At 39.8% G+C, this 23,195-nt stretch overlaps 1 protein-coding gene across 3 annotated transcripts in view; it reads right to left on the reverse strand.

The window, feature by feature from the left end:
* Nucleotides 1–23,195, reverse strand: part of DYNC1I1 (dynein cytoplasmic 1 intermediate chain 1) — a 341,842-nt gene that overhangs the window by 297,370 nt on the left and 21,277 nt on the right. For 2 of the 3 annotated variants that reach the window (XM_031454937.2, XM_031454935.2), the window contains exon 1: nucleotides 2,300–2,512. The exons of the other annotated variant lie outside the window; for it this stretch is intronic. The gene's annotated coding sequence lies outside the window, so the exon portion shown is untranslated. Of the gene's footprint in view, nucleotides 1–2,299; nucleotides 2,513–23,195 lie in introns of those variants that run through there. 3 annotated transcript variants of the gene reach the window in all.

A 23,195-nucleotide genomic window follows, 5' to 3' on the forward strand; every position in this document is an offset into this window, starting at 1 on the left:
TGAGCATGGTAAAGTGCTCAATATATTATTAACTTTTGTTTTATTTGATGGGGTAAAGTATAGGGAGAACAAAGTGATGAGGGGATATACTTAAGTCTGCAGTGGATATGGGTGACCTTTTCATTTGATGCTATTAAGTGACAGAAAGAAACAGGGTGACCAGGGAGGATGAGAGGCCCATTGAGGCAATGAATAGTTGATGAAGCCTATGCACACTGTCTGGGCTAAGAGACATGGCTGGGTTTAAAAACTTAGCACATATTTTGCAAGACTGGTCTATACCGCTGTTCTAAATATGAACAGAACAGCACCCAGGCTAGATCTCCAAGAATTACTTGACTCAGTACTAGAGTCAAGGGAAAGGCTCATTTATTAAATGTAGACTCTGCTAGGAGTGTTTGGGGAAGTAGAAGGAGTGGGAAGAAAGTTCATAGAGCCCCTTCTTAGACATAAAACATGATGACAGAAATGCCTGGTGACTTGCTCTTACCAGCTCAGTTCATCAGAAACTAGGGGACCAGGACCACCACTGTCAGAATTCTACCTCATTTTTCTGTAGGTTGAATTTATTTTCTCCGGCCATGTCCCTAGCAGTGATTATACCCAATGATATAGAACTTAAACCACCAGAAAACTACAGGACATGTTTTCAGTAGGAGAGTTGGGAAGGCTGGGTGTGGGGAGGGGCTAACCCATTCCTCTCCTCCAGGGCACTGTGCAGCAGAGGCTCAGAAACTCTGAGGTCCACAGGGAGAAGCAGCAGGTGCATTGGTGCCTGAAGCTCGAGACAGGGAAGAAAAAGAGAGATATGGGCCAAAAACTGGGCCCAGAGCTGGACAGGCTGAAAAAAAGCCTACATTGGGCCCACCCCCACCATATTATCTAAACATCCCCATAGTGGTGCTAGAAGATCTCTAAAAGAAACAGCTCTTGGAGCTTTGGATCTTCAAACCTTAAGAAATACTGGGGAATTGGTTCTAAGAGAACATTTGATTATTTAGTGGTAGGAGTGTATGCTTTTATTTCACTAAGAAACACAGTCAGAAAAGCAGAGTTTGGGTCCTTTTTATAAACACCAAGACTTCTGGAGAAAATCTGGCATTTTAAATAGTCAAAGGAATTATTAATCACATTCTCATTAGTACCCTCAGGACACAACTTGTACTGAATGCTCCATTTCAAATTTACTAACAATGATCAATGTCTTTCTCTATAATTTCCGCAATGAAAATAGATACATAGGCTACACCCATATCTGTGCTAATATTAGCCATATGATGTCTTCTGCAGTTACCATGTCTTAGGGTTAGCTATGCTTTCTGTATATGGAAGCAATTTTGCATAACCCTGACTACAATAAGTCTACAATGCCCTCTTGAAAGGCATTCCAGGCAAGAAAATGGCTGGCTACTTGTTCTGCTCCTTACCTAGATGTGGGAAAGGCCAGGATAACTAATATATTCCATCTTCTGCATTTTGTTGAGTCTCTGATTTCCTAAGTAATTTCCTGTCCTGATCCTGGGTTTCTGTTTATTCTGATTACCCAAGGTACAAGTCATGAGACTCCTGCACACTCAGTTCCCATCAGCGCCGCCAGGATCACTGCCCTTATGATGACAACGCACTGATTTGTAAGGCCAGAGCGATTCCGGAGTGGGAGTGGGGGAAGGAGAGCCACGCGGCCGCGAAGGTGTTTACGAAAACACATCCCCTCAGCCACACTTTTTTTTGCAGCAGTGGGAGAAACTGGTACCTTCTTGCGTGAGTGTTTAATTAATGACCTGCTGGAAGTGCATTCGTTTTCTCGGACTTGGCGGGTAGCAACAGCATCTAAGAGCTTTGCAGACAGCTGAAAATGTAGTCAAAAAGCATCCTTTCCCCTCCCTCTGCAGCTCCCCCCTCCCCTAGGAGCCGTCAGCTGGTGGCCCAGAGGGGTGCGGATTTCACCGCCGCTAGCCTTCTGCTCCCCAGGCGAAAACCGAAGCGAGGCGCGCTGGGACGCCCTTCCCAGCCCACAAGGTGGACGACAAGGTGATGACACCACGACTCTTCCCCCTCTACCCTCGCCTCTCAGCTCTGCCGGGGGAGCTGAGACAGGGGGCTGCCATAGGGGACTGCCGCTTTCGGGCGCCGCGGAGCACGCAGGAGCCCGGGGAGTGGGTAGAGGCCAGGGTCCGGCTTTGGCTGCAGCGGCCGCACTAGTGTCCCGCAGCTCCCAGCGCCGACGACCCCCGGGCGGGGAGGGTTGAAAGGGGCGGGGAGGTGTGGGCCGGGAGAGCGCGACCCCCCTCCTGTTTACCTGGACGCGGGCGGCGGCAGCGGAACTGGGCTCGCGAGCGCAGCGGTGGCTCCCGAGCGGCGGTGGCGTCAGCACCCGAGCGTTTCCAGAGGGCGACAGGCTCGGCCCGCGCAGGATGTGCTGTCTCACGCTGCGCTGGCCGCTCGGCTCGCGCTCCTCCGGGACCAGGCACTTCCTCTCTCTCCCCGAGCCTGACACTGACAGCTCCCCGCGAGCACCCAGTCTGGGGCTCGCCCCGCCCCCGGCCCACGCCCTCCACGCCCCGCGCTCCTCCCGCGGGAGGGCCCTGCGCACCCGGTCTCTCAAGGAGCGGGTGACGCCCGCTCAGAGGCTGGTGGCTGCAGGAGTCCTGGGGAGGTCAAGGTCAATCCGTCTATCCCTATGCCATCGGCGGGACTCACCTAAGTGGCTGCAAACTGAAGAGCTAGGATGGAAGCTCCTGCTGACACGGCAACACGCAACAACTTTCACTCCCTGACAACTACTTTAGGTTATTTAAATAGAAATAGAGAAAGCTCGGGTCCATCTGCTACACACAAAGACATAGATTTATGCTTAGTTTTTCCGAGAAGAAAAAATATATATTTAGCTTGCCTCCATAACATTAATACTTAAAGTCCTAGCTTTTAAAAATCTGGATAACAGTATCCTCCATATGCTAAGTGAAATACATCAGAGAAAGACACATACCATATGATATCACTTATATGTGGAATCTAAAAAATATAAGGAACTAGTGAAGATAACAAAAAAGAAGCAGACTCACAGATACGGAGAACAAATTAGTGGTTACCAGTGGGGAGAGGGGAGGGGCAGTATAAAGGTAGGGGATTGAGAGGTTAACCCCTGTGACACATCCCTTCTACCTCACCATCAACCACTCAGCGAATTGTGCATGAGCTGATCACATATCCTAGGACTCCCCTCCCTCACCTTGCCTTTAAAAACATTTTCCTGAAGCCTACTGGGGAGTTCCGGATTTTTGAGCACTAGGTCTTCTGGACTCCTTTTTTTTTTTCTTGTATAATGTCTTACAATAAACACTGCACTTTCTTTCACCACAACCAAGTGTCAGTAGATTGGCTTTACTCCACGTGGGTAAGCAGACCTAAGTTCAGTAACAATTACATATCCACTATACTTCTGTTTAAAAAAGAACATATGAAAAATAAAAATAAAAATAATCTGGGTAACCATTCTTGGACTGCCCCCAAAGCTCCCTAATAGCTAAGTTTTAAGGGACAGAAATGGAGTTTGGGGTTCTTATCAATGCAGGTTTGGTACCATTTTTAGGTCAGCTTTTCGTCATGTGTCATTGTACACATTAGAATGAAAGTAGAGAACAAGCACTGTATCTTATTCACTGCAGTATCCCCAGTACCTACAATGGTGTTTGATGCATAATAGGTGCTCAATAAATATTTTTGGCTCTATTTAATTGACAAGTACTACAGTAATTTCAAAATAAATAGAGATCTGATTGTAAATACACTGTCATATCTATCTATAAAATGGCCTTTCTTGTTCCAATTTTGCCTTCCTAGCAAATTATTGTGAGCATAAGTATGACTACAAAGAGGGAGGTAAAATGTCTTTAGATAGAAGGAAATAAAGATATTCCAGGAGAAAATTTCTGTGAGACAAATACTTGCCACTGACAAGTATTAGATACTTAACATATGTCAAACTCCATGTATATTTTCCTTTTAAATTTTTCAACAATACTGTATAACAGATACAATGCCATGCCCACAGAAAAGGAATCTGAGTTCTACTTTGCCCAAATTCCACAGCTACTGAGTGATTTATCTGAGATTGGAATCCCTGTCCACCTGACTTCACAGCTTATACATTCCCACCTGGTATTACAGTCTCTCCAATATGGGGGTTGCTGAGTGGCCACTACCTGCAACACATTGTGCTGGCAGTGTCAGACGGTCCAAAATTGAGGAGAATATAATCCCTTTCCACAAGTAAGGTTAATCTAGTTGAAGGTGGAAGGAGAGGTAAAGGCCAACAATAAGGAAATGGCCGAAGCAGTACAATGTGTTGAGAAGTCAAATAAGAGCCCATCTGGTAGGAGTGGGGAGACAGTAGGAGGAAATTAGAATTATGAATGTGGATAATATTTGAAATGGATAATTAAGGTTTTTAACAGTAGAAATGAGGAAGGCAGAACATTTTCACACATCAACCAAGTTCCAAAAAAGAGAAGCAATAATGAGTACTTAGCAAATGTTCAGTGGGCTAGCTTTTCGGTGCATAACAGACTAGTAGGGGAGCAGATTTGGGCCCTAAGGGATGCTGAAGAGCAGATAATGGAGTATTATTATTACACATGCTTGAGCAGGAAATGACACTTGGATGTGCAAATGATATCTGGAACAAGCAAGGCAGAAGAGACCAGTTTGAAGTTCATTGTGAGAATCCAGGCCAGGATTAAGGCTTGAATTTGTCAAGCTGTATTCATCGTGAATAGCCTGAAATACAGAACTGGCACAAATTAAGCAATTAATAAAAAGCTGTTATAATTATTTTTTATTATCATATACTCAACATAGTAGATATATTGGGTGTGAGACTGGAAATGAGTAAGAAATACATGGTTTCTATATTCCAGAGACTCAAAATCTAAAGAAAATTCACCACTGCCTGTAATACCCAAGAGACTAAGAAAAATAAAATAACTTAAGACATTTGCCAAGAGAGATCAAGAAGGAGAAAATGCATTCCAACTTGGAATTCTTATGATTTGGAGGTCTTGGTGAAGAGGTCTGAGTATCTGTGTACAGTTACATGCAAATTTTGGCACATCAGGTGATAAGCACTTGAGAATGGGGTTAGAAAACAGGCAGAAAAAGAAGCATAGACCTTATGTTTATGGACAGATCCCAAGTTTTTAGAGCCTTCTAGGTTTACAAAAAAAGTTATGCAGAAAGAACAGAGTTCCCATATACCCCCTACAAATTACGAACTGCTTATTGCAACCAACCTGCTTCACTTCTGTGTAGTTATTGCTTCAAAGTTTGAAAAAAGGTCTTCAAGAATGGATTAAATGGCTACCATAAAACATACTGGGCAAATTCCTAACTCGCTATAGCCAGTAGGAGGTTGCTTTAGAGCCCTCCAGAGAGACAACAGTGTGGCTAAGCTCCCCTATTCCGGCATCAGACGCTCGGCGTGTAAGCTTAAGTCTACCACTTACTGCTTTTGTATATTTGCATACATTACTAGACTCCTCTAAGACTCAAGTCCCTAGAAGGCAAAAATGGGCAATACTACTACTTGGGGTCTGTGATACTTCAATGAGTTAATCCACGTGAATCACTCAGCACAGTCCCTTGCATGTAATTAAAAACACTCAATAAATTTTAGCTATAATTTGCTATGACTAATACAGCCTGCATGAAAAGTACAAAAAGTAGAGCTTTGTACCCTCTAAATTCAGTGTCCAATCTTGACATTACCAGACTGGAGGGACTACTCAGACCTTGGGGTCACTACTAGCCTTCAAGACAGAGATTCTTTTGCCTTCGTGCACGTGTCATTCACTAGTGCTGAATACAGGCAGGGCCCCACAGCTGGCTCCCTTGTCTAACTTACTTTTCTAGGGCCCCGCTTCATACAGGTTCCAACGCACTTTTATACACCAGATCCCCTGACGTCTGCCTGAGGATCTCTTCTGGAAGTTAGTCCTCCATTCATTATATCTTAGTTGCAAGAAATAAAACAGAAAATTCACCTCAGTAGTCCAAAGGCTCTAAAACCACAGAAAAGAAATGCAAACCATCAGAGTGAGCTATTAAGAATGTAAAGTGCCTAAAGAAAAAAATGCTTGAAGATGTTCTCTAGTTAGGATGACATGTGTTGTACATCATGCTTGGAATAACAACCTGTGAGGCAACTAAACCACTGCCCAAAGTCATACACAGTTTTGTATGGGATATGTATCGGGTCGGATATATTTTATGTATTTTCCTATTGTACAATTGAAGTTGGTCTGTTGGTGCCAAATTAAAACAATAATAGACTTTCTGAAACAGGTGCGTTATTAGTGTTTGAAGATTTATTAGAAATCAAAGAGTGACTTATAGGGAATTAATGATTCCAACGTCTAAAACAACTGCTTTTTGTCTTCTGGACACTTTTCATTAAGGGACATTGCCTATGTCTTGATAAAGTAGGTGTGAAGTCTCTGCAATAAATAAACACACACACATAAAATCTGTCTTCAATTTAGGAAGAAGGAATTCAGAGGTGTCTGCTGTATAGCTTTAGATTTCTCTAAATGCTTGTTGAGTAACTTCCAAATATAACTCCAATTATACTGTAATTATCTATATTTGTAATATAATCATATTATAATCACCCTTATTTCCACCCACTTCACTTTTGCCTTCGTGTTTCTTTGCATCCTCCTCCTCCTCCTCACATTAGCTTTCATTTAGCTGACATTAGTTCCTTTCATTAGCTTTTATTTCAAGGATGATGCTGAGCCAGAATGCCTATGTTTTTAACTATCAATGACAAAATGCAACAATGCAAATATCTACAGAGGAAAAATTAAAATATTTGGATCTTAAAAAATCATTTTAAGCACTTAAACTTATGGGGAAAAAATCCAATGATTATAAGATATAAATTATTTATGTCATTTTAAATTCACATTCCATTAGTGTCTAAATATAAATCTTTATTTTTCCCAGCTGTGAAATCAGTATCTGTATCCTCCTTTGTGTCCTGCCTTGTTACTTGTTATTTCAAATTTATATTTCTAGGGATCAAATAAACCTACCTTGCCAAAAGAAATGAAACCACATTTTTGGTGAATTACTTCTCTAGATTATTTCCTAGTAACATATTTTCGTAGTTCTTTGTAACTGCTCCTTGGAAAGACTGATCCTAATAGCTCTCCCAACACTTTCAAAAAGTCATCTGTGTTTTTTTAACAAATAATTAAATATATATACATTGATACTACGTTTCTGCCATTAATCAGCAATTCTGAGCATTTTTTAATGGGGCTTCATTATTTGTTATTTCTCACATGCTAACTCTTAATATCATTTGACTATTTGAGAAGAGAAATCTAAATATTTTATGTATTTTAGAATACAAATTTTGTATATTACATGCTTCTCACTCCTCTTCCTTCATATGCTTACTTCACTATAGAGTTATAGTTAAGAAGAATTATAAAACTGTCGATATAAAATACAATCTTCTAGTATTAAAGGCATGTATAAATCAGAAATACTACACTGAGTCAATAACACAGGTCCCTACACAACATTGTAAAATGATTATAAATCAATAAAAAATGTTAAAAAAAAAAAAAAAAAGAAAGGCCCTGGAGTCAGGCACACCTGGGTTAAAACTGGCAGCTACAATTCACTAGCTGTGTGATTCTGTGCAAACTGTTTAAACGCTTTAAGCCTCAATATCTTCACCTGTAAGATGGGCATAATAGTGCCCATATCTTAAGTTTATAATAAGAATTAAATGAGATGATGCTTATAAAGAACTAGGTATAGTGATCAGCACCAAGTTAACACTAAATTAATGTTAGACACTGTTAACTATCATGTGGATTGCATAGAAAAAAGAATGAAAGTTTACAGGAAAATGTTAACAGTGGCTATTTGGGGTGATAAGAGTGCGGATTTTTTTTTTCCTTTTGAATTTATCCTTACTTTCTAAATGCTCTATGATGAATATGCATTATGTGCTCCAACAAGCCTGTTAGATACCAGGGATAGTCCAGTAACAGCATGAAGTCACTTACAAACAATAGGTGTTTATATTATAAACTTCTTTCTTGTGAAATTCCCTGAAGATACTCTAAGTCTTATCCCTTGGCAGTGGTTACGATATATGGTTTAGACATTAGAAACAATGAGCTGTGGATACATGATGTCCTGCACTTTTTTGCTAGAAAAGGAGTCAGGATAAGGATGGAGTGAGGATGAATAAAAGGATTGTGCCCTCTCACCTTCTGGATAAATACCAACTATCACACTCTCTCTCTGTCCGCACACCACTTCTAGCACATGCCACTTAGGTGGTTATTTTGTCACTCTGGTTCCCTTTGAGATGCAATAAACCATGAAGGAATCCCTCCCCAGGGATTTCATAATGATATGCCACAGTCTTCTCTGGAACTGGAAATATACACTGCCCTTGATTATCCTCCAGGGAGGTGCCCCCCATGCTAGTGATGATAGGATAGAGCCATGGAGCCAGCAGTGCCCTTGTGACCTCCAGGTCCTTACTCCCCTATGTTTGCTAAGTATTCAGATAAAATTCTTTCTGGAGGACATGTTGGAGGTGATCATAGACAGGGCATGACCACCCGTTGACCCAACAGCTGGACCCAGACAATTGGGCAATAGTAGGTTCCTCACCATCACCCCGGTCCTTGGAATGTACATTCTGCTCACTGTTCCCATAATGGGAGCCATTTCAAGGATGCAGCCTTGAGAGAGCAACATACTTTTGAGCCCACCAGGACTGAATAGGTGACTGAACCTAGTTAAGGTCTCTCTTTAAACTTACAAGATTCTACCTGGCAGATGTGGAGATCTACTCATCTTGTGGCCACGAAGATAAGCTTCACATGTAAGCTCCCTTTCTCATTAAAACTGCCACCTACCAATCTGGAGTGGTCTCTGTCTTTGGTCTCTCTTTGCCCTCTGTTTGAGAGCCAGTTGGAAACAAAAGAGTACAGCTCACATTACTGACCAGACAATTTCTAAAAATATAGCCTAACTGTAAAATATGAGTGTACTTAGTGTATGGGAAGATAGTCAAAGAAAGAGATCATCTTCCATTTAAGTTTCTAGCATGAAAACCAATTAACACATTAGAAAGCTTTTAATTTTTTTTTAATGGATGTACTGGGGCTTGAGCCCAGGACCTCATGCACGCTAAGCATGTGCTCTACCTCTGAGCTACACCCAGCCCCCAGCCTTTAATGTTTTAATGCCCTCATATAAGAAAAAGATCTTGAGGTTCACTTGGAGCATTTCCTTGGCTCTTGGTTGTGTCTACCATATTTTGAAAGACTCCCAAATTCATATTTTAAAGTGAACTCTTTATTGTTGCAAATATACATGTATGTATAGTCAAATTTTGAATAACAGTCTGAGGTTGATAAAGGATGATTCATAAATATTTTTAAAAGTTAGCTGTATGTCCGTTTACCATTGGGCCTTGGGGTCATTTTTTTTTTTGCTTTGATTTTTTTTTTTTACTTTGCATGAAATTATTTAGTAACAGTAGTGAATAAACTTTTTTTCAGAGTATTTTAAAAATTCAATTTCAATTTTTCATCTTTTATTAGTGAAATTATATTTAACAGGTATCTTTCTAAAATATTTTTTCTTATTAAGGTTTTCTTACCACACGAACTAAAAGTAATAAAGATAAAATATCATAAGCTGTCTAAAGCTATTGTATGTCTTTCATTACTTTGACATCCTTAATGTTACATCATCATTTTTAAGTCAAACCCCCCCCCCCTCCACTAAAGGCTCCTGTTGATGGAGATAAATTGCGGAACTGTTCAAATAGTTTCATAACATTCTAACTTGTCAAAAATGAATAACATCATACAACAGCATGTTAAATGGGATGATTAGCCATCATTAAAAGTCTGAAAACCTTTTACTTTTTCTTTATAAAGAACTACAAATAAATATGTATATTTTGAGAAAAATCTTTTTGAAACATTTCAAGTCAACAAATTAATAAATATCCAAGTTATGTTCAACAAAGTGAACAAACAAGAGTGTATTACATTTCATTTCTATAGTGGAGTGTGTAAAACAGAGAAAGTCCTCCAAAAGTTGGAAATTTGGCAGAAGTTCCAAAGAATTATAAATAAATAAAACAAAAGAAAAAATAGAGACAGGCAGTCAGTAAACTCTGAGATTAGCTCTTGTGTAAGATAAAGTACCCTATCACATATTATTTCAAACAATTTTGTATGTTGGATCAACGCTAATTGGCTTACTAACAGTTTTTAAACGTTCCCATCTACCTTAGGAAGCATGCGGTTTGCTTTAATTTTCAAACATAAAGGTTCATTGTTTAAGATTTATTTTCCAATGGAATTCCAGGGATTTTATCCATGTGTGAAGAAATAACTTAGAGTTGACACATTCACAAAACTAAAAGTGTTTTTTCAAGAATTTACTAGATACTCAAAGGGCCTTGGTGGCTCTTTAGATTTCCTTATTTCTTTTTTCCTGTGTGAAATCCTGCATAGACATTTCACGTCATAATGCCTAAGGTCAGAGTCAGAATCTGTATTTTGAGCCATTTTCTCCAAATCAGATATAGATTTTTGTTCTACACATGTTCTAGCAGGCATAATTTATGGATCAACATTATTTAAGGCAGGAAAAAAGTTGGGGAAATCAGTATTTTTAACCACTATTCATAAATTGTCAACTGTTCTTTAAACCTTTGAATATCCTATAAATGAGCATGCCAGGGTGGAGGAGAGGAGAGCAAGGGAGACAATTTTTATTGGGTGAAACATCATCATCAAAGCAATACCAGTGTACTTTGTGCTTTATGGATAAGATCCATTCATCTACATCAAGTGTTAGAGAAATGAGGGGGTTTTGAAAGACTAAAAAGGCAATCCAGCTTGGCTTTAATAAATCACAATTCTGCTCCTCTTGTCAATATGTGCTGTTCTGTTATGACAACTGACATTCAATAAATGTTTTCCAAGCACCTACTACGTGCTGGACCCAGGGATACAGCTTCCTACTATGTGCTATGCTCTTCCTTATGTGTTAGATTTTTTAAATCATCCTCCCCATGGCTGATGCGTGGGAAATCTGAGACTCAGAGAGGTTAAGTAATTTCCTCAAGCTCTCACAGTGTGAAAATAAAGCCAGGACCCTAAATCAAGATACCTGATGTCAGAATCCAAGTGCTTCACTTGCTATACAACCACTGTAAATCTTACGCTGGGGTCTACTAGGACTGTTGTAACTGAATTTTGTACTCAGACTTCAAATTAGAATTTGGGCCAGGGTGTCTAATTAGATAAATATTCACTTGACCTTGGACAGATTACTTGAGATCTCTGTGTGTCAGGTTCTTCATCTGTCAAATGAGGATATTAACAGTACCCACCACACTGGGCAGCTCTGAGAATTAAGTTAGCATGTACGAAGCATTAGAGAATGTCATCTACGTAGTGAGCTCTATCACTAAATCTTGTAAACTATTTATTATTTAAAATTGTGTTCTCAGAACTGTGTTCCTATGGATTTTCATTTCTACATCGATATTTCATTTTTGCTTTGTCTTGTTTTGTTTTTAATTCTCTAGTTCTCATGTTGGGGATGGTTAGTAAGCCAAAATAGTAGCAGCTATTCAGCTGTTAGTGTTAAAGGAAGAAAGCTGCACAAAAAAGGCAATGGGAAAACATAATTACTTCAAGAGATACCAAAAGGAAGGGGGAAAAAAAGAATATCCCATGTCAGGAGAGTTTCTAAAAGCTACCCTACAGTAACACACACACATGTGTGCACCCCCTGATAACTGTCTCTACAGAAATCAAAACCTGGGTAGTTGATGGTATGAATCAACACATTAAGGCCAAGAAAATAAGTATGAGGGGTTGGGGGAAATGAGCAGGATGTAATAATACAATCACATCTTCAGAGGCCTCCCCAGCACTCATTCTCAGCCATTTCTTCCTTGCCACCTGCTCCTGTCCCTAAGGCAGCCATCTTCAGGGCTATGGTTTGCTGGGTCTCTGACCTCCCACTACCACATGTACATGCCTTGAGCATTCGCCCTCCCTCCCCAGTCTAACTCTGCTCTGTGCTGCTGCACACTGGCCCTTTAAAGACTTTAATCAGGCACTAATGCTTAAGTCTGTATTCCTACCATGGGAGGAGCTGTTCAAACTCATGGGAAGTTCTCTGATTCCTAAACATGGCCAACTTCGCAAATAATTTGTATAGACTCTTTTGTAGCAATGGAAGGAAAACATGTCAGTTCTAGCTGTGAATTGCATGCGACTGATTATGAATGAGTAACCATTACAAAGACAGTGGAGAACATGCTCAGAGCCTCTAGAGGCTGTGAGAACTAAGCTGTTAGAAATGACCTCTTAGGATAGGGCTACTTTTAATTTCACTCTACATTTATTTCTTCAATTTTTACTTTTTTCATTTGTGTGATAAACTTTGACTATCTTTTTATGGAAAGTTTTGATCTCTCTAAGATTCCCAGATATGGGGGCCTTTCCTTTCTGTGTGTGTGTGTGTTTGTGTGCCCCCTGCCAAATGCATGAGCACTTGGTAAGAGCATGTAGAAAGATAGTAACACTGTAATACGTATTTCTGAGCAAAATTTTGAGATCTTGGTCAGGTCACTTCCTCACTGAAGGCACTGTATTTCTTTCATCACTTCCAGAAGCCAGGTTCTATAATTTGATGCTTCTATGATTTGATAAGAATCGTTCTCATGGTTCATAGAGCTAAGCACCTCTACTCAGTTTCTAACAATAAAAAATTGCAATACCTTTGTTAAACTGAAAAAAAACTCAGTCATCTAGGTTATAAATTTATAAAATAAAAAATTAAAGGAAAGTAAAATTCCCACCTGCCAACTGGCTACTTTTTACTAAAATATGTATGATAAGCTTGGTCAAAGGCTGAAGCAATAAAATCAAATGGTTCCAAAATACTGTGGTTTTTTAAAGACAACGGAAGCATATCAATCTCACATTAAATCCTTGCAGTGAGCACTCCAGGCTGGGGGGCACCAGGTGGTTTTGTTCGGTGCTCACTTAGAGACTTGGTTCCCTTACACCCTGTTGCTTTGTTAGAGCAGGTCTTCACCTGCAGGTTGGAAACCAAGGCAAGGGGCGTACAGTTTGCAGGAAGTGAGAAAGGGACTTGCAAGCCCACTGACTTATGGTCCAGATGTTGAAACAGCACAGGTCACATCTACACACACTTCACTGGCAAGAATTCAGTCACATGACCTCACGTAGCGAAAAGAACAGCTGGGAAATGTAGTCTCTAGTAGGGTCCCGTGGACCCCAGGGGCAAGTCTCTCTTACAGAAAAGGGAGACTGGAGTTTGGGGGACAATCAACTGTCTCTAGTCAAATTGCCTTAGTTTCTAAATCTAGACTTTGGTAAACTTCTAGATATTATGGATCAAATTTTTAAATATTTAAAAACAGGATCAAATAACTCCTTTGGAAAGAATAATAATACCAAGTGTAGGATATAGGATGACAGGAGCTGTATAAACGGACAATATACTCTCAAAGGTATATATGTTTTGTTATCTTCTGGGGGATATTTAGCAATTACCCCAATATGACTTCCTTAATAGTGGAAGCAGAGGTAATACAGTCATTTATTAAACAGCTTTTGCTTTTTGGTTGTCAAACACACAGATTGTTTAAAAAAAAAATCTGTATTTCATATTGGAACTGTATCTTCCAACAGGACATGAATCCAGAGGAGCACAGAGTTTGGAGATGGCCCCTTTATTCTCCTCTATTTGTCCTCATAGCTACCTCGTACATTTATGACTTTTTAATCTAGGCTGACAGGGCTATTCCATATGCCCAAGGCTTAGTAATCCTTGGGGAAAATCTCTCTCCTCCTTTCCTCCCTTAATCAGTAACTTGTAATTTTTACCTTTCTGCCCCCTTCCCCAGAATCTAGTTTCCTTAGCATACTGCTAATCATTTGGGTTCATGCAGATCCATTCCGGATGAAGTGAGGCTGAGTGAGGTACTGCAAATGGAGTGCATGTGAAAAAACAGTCCTTCGTGTTGCCACGCTGACTTCATCTCAACATAACTCTTGTTCATGGTTTTCCTTATAAAGAAGAAAAGTTTCCTTCTCTTCCTCTGCCTTACTCAAGGTTTAGAAATAGGTGAGGGAAGAGAGTGTAGAGTGACCCCTGTAAGGCATACTCAGTTTACTCCGGGTCAGATAAGGTCTTGACCAGATATCTTTCTATCCCCTACAGGGAGCCGTCCTTTGTCCTCTGCTTCAGAATCTGAACTATCTACCCATCTCCAGCAGTGCCCCACCTTTTCCTTTGCGCTATTCTATATCACACTGATTAAGTCCAGCAAGTTTCAATTTTACAGCTTGAGATTTAAATCTGCGGGAGGCCTGGCCTCCTCTCCTTGTTGGGGTGATTGTTACACTGTCTTTACCCAGGGTGGAGGTTTCATGGCCCCCACATCACTCTCTTCTTGCTCCTCTTTACCATTCATCTTCTAACATCTCCTCACAGGTGAGAGGGGCTCCTCTTTGACCTCATCAAGAGTATGTCAATTCTGTCATGGATGTTGGTGTCGGTGTCCTGAAGACAGGTGTTTTCCCTCCCTACCAGCTCCCTCATGGGTAGGAAGCTTCTGCATAGCCAACTGCACTTCAGCCTTTATTTGGTAACGTAGGTTCTAACTCGTTTACTATTAGGGCGCTCTCTTAGCAGTCAGGTATGCCTACCTGAGATCTTTGCACTGTTCCTGGGTGATCAGGTATTTGATTTTTAGTTTTATACAGACCTACAGCAATAGGAAACCTCTAAGTCTCCTGGGGTTTTCTTTTAATTTAGTTATACCTGGGAGTAAAATTATTTTTTTTCTCTCATAAACAGACTTTAAAGGAAAGCTGGTGCAACTTTAAAAAACTGAAAAGGAAACTAGAGAAATCTCTTCTTAGCAGCACTGTTTTCATGGACTCGGAACTATATTTATGAGTTTGTCTTTTTTCCTGAATGGAGAGCTACTAATTTTTTGGACTTTGAAACTCTTTTTGGATAATGAAAACTAGACTTATATTTTTTGATAATCCATAAATTGGAAGATAGTCTAAAATATTTCATCCCTTTAAAATGTACTGAGATTTGTTTCATAACCCAGAATATGGCCTATCTTTGTAAACACCATGTGCACTTGAAAATAACGCATATTTTGCTATTGTTGGTTGCTGCATAGGGTAAGCTGACAATTAGGATAAGTTGGTTGTTAGTGTGGTTTGGGCCCTGTATATCCTTTTTTTTGATGTAAGGGTAAGAGTGATGACTTTCAAGCTCTTGACATGTCAGAGCTGAAACCAGAAGCCTCAAGAAGTTAAGGTTAAAACCTGTAAAATGAACCCAAAGAAGCACAAGGGAAGAATAAAAGCAAGGTAGAAATTAATGAAATAGACAACAAGCCTCTGATACTGAAAATCAACAAGAAAGTTAGTTTGTAGAAAATGATAAACATCTAACATGACTAATCAAAAAAAGAGAGAATGTACAAATATGAGAAAATCAGGGCTGAAAAAGGCTGACTCCACTAGAGATCATCAAGGCATTAAAAATAAATAAGAATACATTAAGATATTATAAATAATTTTGTGCAAATAAATATGAAAATGTAGATGCTATAGATGTTTCTAGAAAATACTGCTTATCAAAACCTACAGAAGAAACAGATACCCAAATAGATCTCTAAGTCAAATATTTACAATTTCTATTTTGCAGACTAATGATAAAGAAACTAAATCATTAATATAAATCCTTCCCAGAAAGAAAACTCCAGGCTCTGATAGGCAAGTAAGTTATATTTTTTGAAAGCTAAGTAACAAATAACTCCAATACTTCATAAGCTTTTCCAGTAAAGTGCAATTATTGGAGGAAGAATGCATGTGGGATATTGGGCAGTCAGTGGGATGGTGCGAATAGATATTTGTTAGTGACCTTTGACTACCCAGCAAGTAAATCCCATCCATGCTATTTAAAACAAAAAGAACTCATAGCACATGAGTCTTTGTAGGAGGCAGAAACTTTATCCCACCAAGAAAACTAAGGAATACCAGATGTCTCCTTCCTTATTTGGGAGGAAGAAACACAAAGTCACAGAAAGTTAGAGATAATTCACCGTGGTGGAGTCACTATGGTGCTCAGACACTGCGGTGGGATCCTAACAGGCTGATCCTGTGGTACAACCTTGGGTCTGTTGTCTGCTTCTCAGTCTTGCAGGAATCCTGCTCATTATCTGAGCCAAGGTCTTTAGCGTTCCTGTCACATGTGTGAGCTACTCAGTAATGTTGTAATGAATTCCTTTTCTCTTCAGTTTATCCGGAGTTTAGAGGTACAATCACCATGCATTCCCTAAGTACCCTGAGATGTTACTGCTGAGAAAGTGCTAGAGCTTTCCACAGCCCATGCATGAGGCATTTCAATACCTGCTGGAAATGCTCATTCATTGGTGTTAGTCCCTGCCATTCCCACAGTAGGGTGCTGGCCTTTACAGAAGATCTGCCCTTTCTGCACTTGAAGGCTCCACTACTCTCTGTCACCTTGAATCTTTTCACTGGGCTCTTGGCCAGACTTCCACTCTCATTTGGGATGACTGTCAAAATTTTAGGTTACTTAATTCATGGCTGCTGATCGATAGTACAGTCTTCAGAATGCAAGTCTTCCCCATCCCAAATGGCAACGGAGAGGGTATCAGAGATTCGAGCCTGACAGGGGAATATAGCATCTACATTTCTCTTTCTCAACCTCGACCAATCATACAACCAAAAAGAACGGTTTCCAGAGCTGCTATCCATTGCTGTCTGTTCACACCCAGTTCAGCACCGGCAAGGCCATCAGCAGTGGTTTGACATAGGCCTACACTATCAAGGGTACTGCAATTCATATGAATTTTAAAAGTTAACCACCATATCCTTCTTCACATCAAAGAATTTTAATTTATGAGTGAGGCAGAATTTTCAGGCTGGATCAACTTAGCCAATTCGATGGGTTTTCTACCTGAGGGTACTACTGTTATAATACCACTTCGAGCCTTCTAAGTTGGCGGTAATGTGAAACATTATTAGGGCTGAGAAAATTCAGTAGACAACACAAATGCTCAGCCTGGCTGCTCCCAGGCTTCTTCCCACTTTTATTCTCTGAAGGATCCAGAGGTGGGCAGTATTCCTAACTCAGAAATCTTCCCTGGCTCTGAGCTCACCCCCTGTTGAGGAACAGTGTGTTCCTCATATGTCACAAAGTTGCAGCAGCACCAGTCCTTATCAATGTCAGTTCCAAACCTGCCTCCTGCAAGAGTCTACATACTCAGCCTCCTCCAAAGTCCTTCTGAGGGCTTCAGGAGTTTCAAATAGTTCCTATCTCCTTCTGTTGAAAGGTTGCTAGGCCTTGGAAATACCTCAAACCACTCTCTTAAGATCTGAAAATTCTACCAGACATGATATCTCTCTTCTCATTATTCTCTGAATTCATGAGTATCTGACAACAAACTCATATAAAACCACAGATCCCAGCCAGCCAGTGTACGATACTCTGAATTTAAAGTACAATTTATCAGCTAAGCTTTTGTTCAGTTCATGGTAACTACCAAATCCTAATTTCTCCAGAGTTAACGCATACCATATTAATTCTACCCAAAAAATTCCAAGGCATGATTTTTCTATCTTCAGTTACAAATTTTAAAATATGTTCTCTTAAATCATTTATCTCAGGATAATTTTTCTCAATCATATTTCCTATTGTGTTGACCAATTATAAATTCATATTCCTTTTCTCAAAGATTGCAGGTTTACCTTTAATATTTCCCTGTCTTCTTTGGGCCTCAAAGAATTACCAAGGACAAAACCATCTAAACTAGTATCTGAACGTCCTCCACAACTTCCCTGCCTCTATCTATCTTCTGTACAATTATGGGCACTAGTACACAGAACATGTTCTGAGATTATGCTGACAACCAAAAAAGGCCAACACTGCAGCAGCTTGAATGAGTTTGCATTCAGATTCTCCAGAGCATTCAGAGAAGAGTCCCACCCAACAGATACCTTGATTTTGATTTTGTGGAACCCAGAACAGACAAACCCACCCAAGCCAAACTGCACTTGTGACCAACAGAACTCAAGACAAAAAATTTGTATTGTTTTAAGTCACTAAGCTTTGGCAATTTGTTTCAACAGTAAGAGAAAACAAATACAGTTTGCCACCTAAAATGCAACTCAAGAGTGTATGTCTAGGGAAAGAAAGAATTTTCATCCACTGACTCCCATCTCATATTAGTGAAGGTCACTCCAAAGGGTGAACACGGCCCTCTACTTTTGAGTTGTACATGCATGAAAGTCCAGCAGTTTCCCACAACCTTCCCGCAACACAGCATCATAAAAAAGCCCTTGGACAGGAAATGGTTAGGTGTGAGGGGCAGGCCTTAGTCAAGGTGCTGCCAAGCTGCACATGTAAGAAGTGGCCAGAGTCAAAGTCGTTCTCATGCTCACTCCATAAAAATGAAGACCAAGTGAGAGAGAGAGGAACAGCTTTCTTTTTCTGGATCCCAAGTTTATAATGTAGCCAGCTGTGATTCCAACTTCACACAAAGGCACTCTATGTGCTAGCAGCAGTCCCACCCATTTAAGTGGCATAAAGGGAGGTCAGTGGGGTCAAGAAGGCAAGGAGCTTGAAGGATCATCATTATGGACTGAATGTTTGTGTCCCTCCAAAATTCATGTGTTGAAATCCTAACCACCAGAATGATGGTATTAGGAAGTGGGGCCTTTGGTCATAAGTGTGGAGGCTTCACGAGTGGGATTAGAGCCCTTTAAAAGAGACCTCAGGAAGCTCTCTATTTCTTCTGCCAGGAGAGGATAGGCTGTCTATGAATAAGGAAGCCACCTCTCACCAGACACCGAATTTGCTGGTACCTTGTTTTTGACTTTTCAGCCTCCAGAACTGTGAGGGATAAATCTTTATTGTTTAAACCACCGGTCTATGGTATTTTTATTATAGTAGCCTGAACAGACTAAGACAGTCATCAAAATAGATACCAGAGTAATTAAGGCTGACAGTGGGACATGGCTGAGGAGAAACCTGAGCCAAACAGCAACACCGTTGAGTCCCTGGCGTGGAGGAGAAGGCGGGGTAACAGTGTGAAGGTGATATCCTTAGTGAGAGGGGCTGCTGGTGCCTGGCTGTACTTGCCACCAGCATCCCTATCTTTTCTGATGCATTTTAAGGTCAGGCAGAGTTCCCTGGGCCCTCTGAGACATTTTGTTTCTTGCTCTTCTACTTTGAATTCCAGGAAAGGAAAGGTTCTTGCTTGCCCCTCTTCTCTGACACAACCAAGCACATCTATGTCCAGACCCTGGTCTGGGTCCTGAGAGCTGGCAATCCCCAATCTACAGGAACATCATCTTCAGAAGGTAGGTTGTCCTCTCCCAGGTGATGGTAGGACATATTCCATTGCTCCCCCTTTCTAGCCTCACTCTCATCTATAGACATAGTGGGCTCCAACCCCCAAGTATGGCAGACCCCCTTTGTCTTCTCCTACTTAATATCCTGGGACCACCACTTATAGGCCGGCAAACCTTGGGCCAATCATCTGACCTTTCTTCACCTCTGGCTCTTCATCTAAAAAACGGTGATAATAAAAACACAATTTATATGGCTGTGGTTTTGCTTAAATGGGTTACTAAAAGTAAAGTGTTGGGAACAGTGCCAAACCTAGAGTAAGTGTTTGCTATAATGATAAGAATAACATTTAATATATTTATAATATTATATATAATATATATTACATAATAGTATATAATAACTAGTATTACATTATATATTTATATTATAAATAAAATATTTAATACTTATTATTAGATGGCAAAAGATTCAAATCAACCTAAAATATAGAGAATTTATTAATTAAATTATAATACAGCCATAAAATGGTATACCATGAGGTTGCTTCAAAATGAACAAGACTTATAAAATATATTAATCTAGAGAAGTTACAGAACAGCTTGTATAATATTTGTGTAAAACACTATGGTAAAGTATTATAGACTATATTTGCTTGCATATAAGTAAAATTGCTTGGGAAAGCTACACAAGAAGCTAATAATAGTTTTTCTATTTGGGGCATAAAAACTTGGCAGGTGGCTGACACTGGTGGGAGAAAGATTTTTCACTGTACATTTTTATAGTTTTCAATTTAAGAACCATGTAAAAGCATTATTTATTTAAAAATATAGGAAATGCCTTAAAAATGAAAAAAGATGGTGTTGGGAAAACTAGACAGCTGCATGTAGAGCAATGAAGTTAGAATGTACCCTCACACCATACACAAAAATGAACTCAAAATGGCTTAAAGACTTAAACATAAGATAAGACACTATAAACCTATGAAAGAAAACATAGGCAAAACATTCTCTGACATAAATTTCATCAATGTTCTCCTAGGGCAGTCTACCCAGGCAATAGAAATAAAAGCAAAAGTAAACAAATTGGACCTAATTAAACTTACAAGCTTTTGCACAGCAAAGGAAACCATAAGCAAAACAAAAAGACAACCTACGTATTGGGAGAAAATACTGGCAAAGATGAGACTGACAAAGGCTTAATTTCCAGAATATACAAACAGCTCATACAACTTAATAACAAAAAAAAAAAAAACAACCCAATCCGAAAATGGGCAGAAGACCTAAACAAACCATTTTCCAATGAAGACATACCAATGGCCAATAGGCACAGAAAAAAATATTCAAATCACTAATTATCAGAGAAATGCAAATCAAAATTACAATGAGGTATCCCCTCACACCAGTCAGAGTAGCCATCATTCAAAAGCCCACAAACAATAAATGCTGGAGAGGCTGTGGAGAAAAGGGAACCCTCCTACACTGTTGGTAAGAATGTACTTTGGTGCAGCCGTTATGGAAAACAGTATGGAGATTCCTCAAAAGACTAAAAATAGACTTACCATATGATCCAGCAATCCCACTCCTGGGCATATATCCAGAGGGAATCTTAATTCAAAAAGATACATGCACCCCAATGTTCATAGCAGCACTATTTACAATAACCAAGACATGGAAACAACCTAAATGTCTATTAACAGATGACTGGATAAAGAAGCTGTGGTACATCTGTACAACAATATACTTACTCAGCCATAAAAAATAATAAAATAATGTCATTTGCAGCAACATGGATGGACCTGCAGAATATCATCCTAAGTGAAGTAAGCCAGAAAAAGAAATAAAAATACCATATGATATCACCTATATATAGGATCTCAAAAAAAAAAAAAAAAAAAAGACAAATGAACATATCTACAAAACAGAAATAGACTCACGGACATAGAAAACAAACTTATGGTTACTAGTGGGGAAGGGGGTGGGAAGGGATAAATTGGGAGTTTGAGATTTGCAGAGACTAATATATATAAAACAGATAAACAAGTTTATACTGTATCCCACAGGGAACTATATTCAGTATCTTGTAGTAACTTACAGTGAAAAAGAATATGAAAACGAATATATGTATGTTCTTATGTGACTGAAGTATAGTACTGTACACCAGAAATTGACACAACATTGTAAACTGACTATACTTCAATAAAAATATATATTAAAAAAATTTAAAAAGAGGGAATTCAACTAATTCATTGGAGCTGAGGAACCCTCAATCTATGTGTAAGAGTCATGATCCTGAGATCTAGATGGCATAAAAATGCACGATCAGTCTTTTTCTTCATCAAAAAGTTCTAATCAATTGCAATACTGAGATGAATTCTGAGCTCAAAAGACCTATCTTATGGCAAGGGTGACACCTGCAGGACAAACTGAGAATTTGTCGAATTATTTACCTTTGCTGAGCAGAGCACTACACCTGGGGCATGCCTAAAGGGGTGATGGTGGATTTCTCATTGGAATTGCTAAACAAAGAATTTTGCATAAGAACTAATGGAAATATTGCAAACAAATGCATTTGTTTATATAGGACATCTAGGATAAAGCACTTCCTAATCACTAGATATGTCTTTATAAACAAAAACATTTAACAGCCTCAGAGACATTGTTCCTTCTGGTGTAAAATATGGAAAATGAGGCCCATTTTTTTCAGAGTTGTCTGGATTTGAAATAAGGTATGTCAGGTTCATTGCTCAGCTCCTGGCACATTCTAAGAGTTCAATAACTAGTAGCTATTGGTATTGTTAATAGCCACTATCTGCTGAACTGATTCCTTTAGCCAAATACCCAGCTTGCTGCAAATCAGCCCCTTTACTACCTTCCCAATGAATGCAATCACACTAAGTACAACATAATTTTTGAGGTTATACTGCAGAGCCACAAAGCAGAGTCACCTGAGCAGTGACAGGGATCCTATCCAGGGCCTTTTTCCCTTTAGCACTTGGTTTCTGAGACTCCTGTGTCCTTGCTCCAAGATTTGCCCTGACCGAGGAACTCTCAGGCTGCGCCTCCTTCTCTCACTTATTACTTATGCAGAGAAAAGTATCTTCTGTCAAGTAAAAAACAAATGTGGACCTGAGCAACCCGAAACCTTATCCAAAAAGACTATTGCAGCAGGGAGAGGGAGCTTTGCAATAAGGAGAACAAAGATCCCGACCCTAAAATCTATAAGCATCTCAATGGTCAGGTAAAAAGAATGTTTGTTTTACGGGGAGGTGCAAAGAAGGCCAGGAAGAACGGGAACTAGAGGAGTAGGATGTTAGGTGGCACCATCCCATCAGACAGCTGAGCAGGTGATGTTGTTAAGGAGGAACTGTTCTACATTTCAATGTTGGCGTAGCCCCCAGAGGCCAAAGTTCAGGGCTTTGGGGATGGGCAGAAGCCACAGTCTCATTTTCCTAACTGTCCTCCAAATCCTTTTATCTAGTTAGTTTGGTCGAGGTAAGTCAGTGGGCATTTTGTTCAAATTGGTCAGTGGGGACAAACGATTCAGCTAATCCTTTATGGTGAAGAATGGAAAGCTGGAGGGTCTGTGTCTGGTTTTGTCCTAAGTAAATGGGGAGGGGGGTCATCTGTAAGTCTTATTTAAGTCATATGGGAAGGGTGGTTCTCTGCAGTAAGCCTTTTCCCTGACCA

The sequence above is a fragment of the Camelus dromedarius genome, chromosome 7 (assembly GCF_036321535.1).
Source record: "Camelus dromedarius isolate mCamDro1 chromosome 7, mCamDro1.pat, whole genome shotgun sequence".
Taxonomy (NCBI): domain Eukaryota; kingdom Metazoa; phylum Chordata; class Mammalia; order Artiodactyla; family Camelidae; genus Camelus; species Camelus dromedarius.